A 6,000-nucleotide genomic window follows, 5' to 3' on the forward strand; every position below is an offset into this window, starting at 1 on the left:
ACCCCTCCTCAAAGAGTACGTTAAGCTTTTGGTGGTTTGCCTAAAGATAACATCACTTTTCCCAAAAATCTTACATGCAAAAATGACGATGGTGTCCCTTAACGTAAGCCTACCAAGCGTAGGCAAGGCTAAGCCTGTGTCAGACCGTAACAACCTAGCGGCCTGGCACGGGTGCCGGCCTGGCGGCATGGCCCAGGCGCGACCTGGCAGCTTGGCACAGGCACCAACCTGGTGACCTGCGAGACATGCTCGTCGACGAATTCAGCATGCATATCCTAACACTCCCACGATCCTTGGAAGTTGGCCCACGTGCCGAATGATCCATAGGGTGGTCAACGTGCATGGCGGTTACCTCCAAGAATCTCGGACTTCTTAGACAACCTTGCAGAAATCTCGGATGCAGTGCGTGAAACCCACGCCAAACAGTGCCTATATAAAGGCACCAACCCCAATGGCATAGGGGGGGCAAGTAAGTATATTCTAGGTCTCATATTTTGTGATTTTTAGCTCGCAGTCTACTATGAGAGTACTGACTTAAGCATCGGAGGACCTCACCGGGTTAGCCACCCCAGGTCCTCTGACATTGATTCCTTGCAGGTCTCTAAAGAATGACGAAGCTCAACAATCAATCCAACTCGCCACCAGGCAGCTCGACCCTCTGGTCAGCTCGGCACCTAATAAGAAGCTTTTCACCTAACCTGCCTAGCTTGGCCCAATTTGTATTGGCACCTAACCTGCCCAGCTCGATCCACTTAACTCGGCACCTAATCAACCCCTAGCTCAGACCAAATGACAAGGTACTTAGTAAAAAAATTGATTCATCACATACCATGTGGAAAGGTTGGGCACCAAACAAAAATTTCTGAATTTCACTGTTTTAGTACGCAGCTGGATGTTATTGTCTCATGAATCTATGAAAAAAGAATGCCATTGTCTCATGGAGATCATCAAATATACTAGAAAAATATTTATGCCTATACAGGTTTGGAATGCTAATTGATATTAGTGAATCACAAAAGTTGAATCAATTGGGAATTAGAAAATTGATTTCCACTCCTAATAATAATAATAACAACAGTGCATGATGACTTTGATCTTGGTCATGGAATGCTATTATAGTATATAAAAATCCAGTCCCATCCCGACCCTAAGTCTGTCCTACGCCGACCCTAAAAAGGTCCCAAAGGCCAAAGCAGAATATATATTTGAAGTGAAGGAACTTTTTGTAGCACACCTTCTCATGTTCCCTTGATACTCACATCTCTTGTAATTTCTCTCTTTATTCTAATATTTTCTTTTAATGTTAATAAAAGAACCAGACCTTAAGGGATGCTGCTGTTTTAGGATACTGTGTCTCACCACTTTTCTCATACTATTCATACCATGGACCTGTCTTCAGGGTCATGCTCCAAGTAAATCGTGGAAAGCTTCCTAAAAATAGGTAAGACTATATTTACATAAACAAAGAGAAATACATGGATTTGAGGCAATGCTGCATGATGCTCTTCTATTCTTGACAGGTATTATGTTTCATAAGCTACTGCACTCAGTGCGGGAATTCTCAGGCTTTTTGTGTACAAATTGAACTTGGAAATACCCGGTGCTATGGGTACAATGATAATCTCTACTTGGTCCATGGTCATAGAAGGATTGTTCTATGTTTTTGGTGGTTGGTGCCCTCAGACATGGAGGGGATTCTCCAAAAGTGCATTCTCTGAACTTTGGCCTGTGGTGAAGCTCTCTCTTTCATCTGGTGTGATGCTCTGGTAAATTTTCTTTTCCCTCTTTTTCCTTCTGATTTTTATGCTATTCTTTCTTGCATTTCTTTAATTAGAATTGTTTGAATGTGGCTGTTTTGCTCCATCAGAAATGTTATATTTATGGTTCTTGTCTTCTTAATAGGCTCCTTCTATGGTAGGCTCTTCCCAAGCCAGAGGTCTTCACTTCGTTCATTCTTCATATAGCTTGCATTGACTGTCTCAGGTAGTTGACTATTGTTTTTGTTTATAACAAGTTTAGACGTTCAGTCTGTAATATTTTGATGATATGGTGATCGATGACAGGTTCCTCAAAGGCTAGAAAATAACAAGGGGAACATTTACATGGCGAAAACAAGCCCTCCGAGCATTTTCAAAGCATACTTTGAGCAATTTGAAAGAGACTTTTCGACGTTCCTTGTGTCACGCTCAGAGGAGTTAGTTCCAGGAGGGCGTATGATCTTAACACTTCTGGGTAGGAAGAGTGAATATCCCTATAGTAAAGAGTATTGTTATATATGGGAGCTGCTGGCATAGGTACTCAATAGCTTGGTCTCGGAGGGAAAAATCATAGTTCGGCTTTAGGAAGCTAAGGCTTTCTGATGATGATAGCAGCTTCTGGCTTTGTATGAGCCATGAAATTATCAAGTTGTAGAAACCCAAGGATATTTTTTTAAATATTCAAGTCTGACTATGTATTTGTGATTCAAATATTTTGAATGGAGAATATTTTTTTTTTAATTTCATTTGTAATTGATGTTTATTTATTTTCGTATATTATTTCTATTTAAATGAATATAGAGAAGAGAACAGGAAATTTGAAGAAAATTAGGAAAAAAAAGGTTATTTGAAATATATATATATATATATATATATATATATATATATATATATATATATATATATATATATATATATAAAGAAGTTCCTGACTACCGCTAAAAAAGACTTCTAGCGGCAGTTTAAAATTTATATCAGCTGCCACGAAAACTGCCACTAGAACGTTTTAGCGACAGTTGTTTTAGTGGTTGTTTGCCGACTGCCAGTAAAGCCTCTAGCGGCAATTTTAGGGACTTTTCCTTGTAGTGTACCTAGATATTAAATGATGTCAGAGTCAAATAATAAAATTTTTAATAATAGAAAATACAAAGAATCACAAAAAAAAAGATAATAGAAAATTTTGGGACGTATCTAATGTTATATATTTATAACAAATAAAATATTGGGTACATCTCTACTATTGTACATTCATTATATTGAACAAAAATAAGTTTTATACATAAGAAATAATTTTATCAATGATGGAAATGTAATGCAAAATTTAAAGTCAACATAGAAATAAAACAATTTTTATTTTTAGATGGTGGATTAGTGGTTTGAATAAAATGATACCATAGACAAACAAAAATTAGGTGTGCTAAGTAAAAAATATTTTATATAATGTAAACAAAATATATAATTTAAAGAAAAATTATAGTCAAAGTGGGTTGTACATTTCAAATTAGGTTGTAGGTTGGTCTAGAAACCAACCAAACTCTAAACACCGGCTCTACATTTCAAATTATAAAAACCCTTGTCATGTCATCAGAGGGTTATGTGGCCGTTGCCAACATGGGACTCTTATTCCATGTTGGACACAATAGAAAACCTATATCAAAAATAGGTTTCTAGTTTCTCTCCCACTCCCTCAATCTCTTGTTCTCCCTCCCTTTTCTCTCACTCTCACAGTCATCTCTTGATCTCCTACTCCTTCTGTCTCTCCCACTCTGCTTCAATTTGTAGCCAAATCAAAACTTCTCTCTTTATTGTAATGAAGCAAGGAGAGGACTATTAACATGGCAAGCTCTATTTTAGTATAGAGCTTATTAGTATATAGATAGATTCATTAAGAGACAATATAATATTTTTTCATTCAATCACTTGTTAGCCTTTGCCATTTAAAAGCTCAATGATGGATGGTCTTTTATGCTACTATTTCTTATTAGGGATGTAAGGTGAATAGGCTTAAGTGGAAACTTTGCTTTGGTTCAATTTGATTTAGGTCTAGGATGGAGAAATCGACTTCGTGCTCACATCATTCGCACAACCTTTTTTAGAACCGTGTATTGGGAATATTTTCATACTTGTATGTTTTTTATAGAGATCAGCTTTAGTTAGGGATGCAAACGATTGAATCAGATTTGAATAAGGCTATATTCGAATTCGACCCGACACTGTTCATGTCAGATCCGATATGATATGATGAGACTCTATTTGAATTCGAATCCTATCAGTAAGTTGAATCTTCAAATCAAATCCGATCCAACTTGTTTTATTTAAAAATTAATAATTTGTTAAAATAAAATAAAATATACTAATTTAAATAAAGCAAAAACAAATAGTAGTTACTCCCCTTGTTCCGGTGATACTAGTATTAGGACAAATGGTATTCATAGTCTTAAAATATACCCTATAGACTAATGCTACATTCTTTGATATTGGTTTCATATATCCCTAGGTCTGTAGTCATAAGGTCAAGGCTTCATGTATCCCTAGGTCTATTAGAGATATTGAGAAATTAGGGAAAGCATTAAAGTATATCGGCCCTTGATGAAGACTTCCTTCTATTACTCCTATTAAGTAATCATTGTTCATGTCGGATCTGATAGGACTCAATTTGAATCCTATTGGTAAGTCGAATATTCGGATCAGATCCGATTCGACTTATTTTCTTTACAAATTAATAAATTGTTAAAAGAAAAATAAAAATATACTAATTTAAATAAAGTAAAAAATACAAGTATTTTTTAATATTTTCATCATATATATATACATTTTTTATAATAAATAAATAATATATCAAAATTTTAAAAAATATATTTATAAATAAATAAATAACATATATATATATATGTATTATATATATATATATTTATAAATATATAATATATTGGATCATATCTTCTCGGATCGAATAGGGGTGAGTAGAATTCGACCAAAATAGGATTGAATCTCGGATCATGATCCGATCCATTTGCACCCATAGCTTCAGTGCTGGTGTAAGACGGAATTTTAGGTTTGAAGTGTGTAGATGTCCTATGGAATACATTGAGAAATATATATATATATATATATATAGAGAGAGAGAGAGAGAGAGAGAGAGAGAAACAAAATCTGAAGCTTGATTCATGCCTTCCATATTTCGAATGTGTCTAAAGTTTTACCAAAAAAAGGAAAATTCCTAATTAGTACCCTATACTTTGGGCCTAGTGTCAATTTGGTCCCTAAACTTTAAAATGCTACAATTTAGTGCCCAAACTATTAAAACGTGTCAATCCAATACCTAATGTCAACTAGTGGTTAACCAACCGTTAAGTAGCATTTGGAAAAGACATAAATAACTTTCGAGTGTCATCTAATTTTCTTCATAAACCATTCAAACATTGACAAAAATTTAATAGTCTCAAATCCTTGCATCTTTTATTCAAGAAAGTTAAGATCACCAAAATGTCCATTGAGACATGACCCCAACTTTGTTGAATAGAAGAGGTAAGGATTTGGGACTGTTAATTTTTTGTCAATGTTTTGATGGTTTATAAAAAAAATTAGATGATAGTCAAAGAGCATTTGCGTTTTTTTTCAAATGCCACTTAAGGGCTAATTAATAGCTAGTTAATGTTAGATATTTGATTGACACATTTTAAAAGTTTATTGTCGAATTTAAAATTTCGGGGACCAAAATGACACTAAGCCCCGAGTAACAATTGGGAATTTCCCCCAAAAGAAAAACCTATTTGGAATTTCCCCAAAAAATAAAAAATACCTGCTACTAAAGTTTATAACGGAGACCTACGATCGAATCCCACCTTCACTCGGGTTGGCGGTCTTTATGGTAGCAGCATAGCACTATGCTTAATCCATTATCTGAAAAATAATCCATTATCAGAAAAACAAATCCATATTCCAAAAATAGCTAGAAAAAATGTTAATTAGACTACATCAAGATAACTGTATTAAATTATCATTGATCTGGACCGTTGAACTAGTGATAACGCACTGATGGAAACCCTATTTTTGATGGTTTTGAACTTTTGATTGCCTGACAGATAAATTGTCTAGTTTTATTTTCTTTTTTCTTTTTTAATGCCTGATGCATGGTTTTGAATTTTGATAAACAAATGATGCAAACATTTCTCCGCACCCACGAATAGGAATATGCCACGTCAACTTGGCTCTTTAAAATCCAGCTTAACGGAGTCCAAAA

The sequence above is a fragment of the Nelumbo lutea genome, chromosome 3 (genome assembly GCF_056320005.1).
Source record: "Nelumbo lutea isolate HS-2025 chromosome 3, American lotus-T2T, whole genome shotgun sequence".
In the NCBI taxonomy this organism is placed as follows: domain Eukaryota; kingdom Viridiplantae; phylum Streptophyta; class Magnoliopsida; order Proteales; family Nelumbonaceae; genus Nelumbo; species Nelumbo lutea.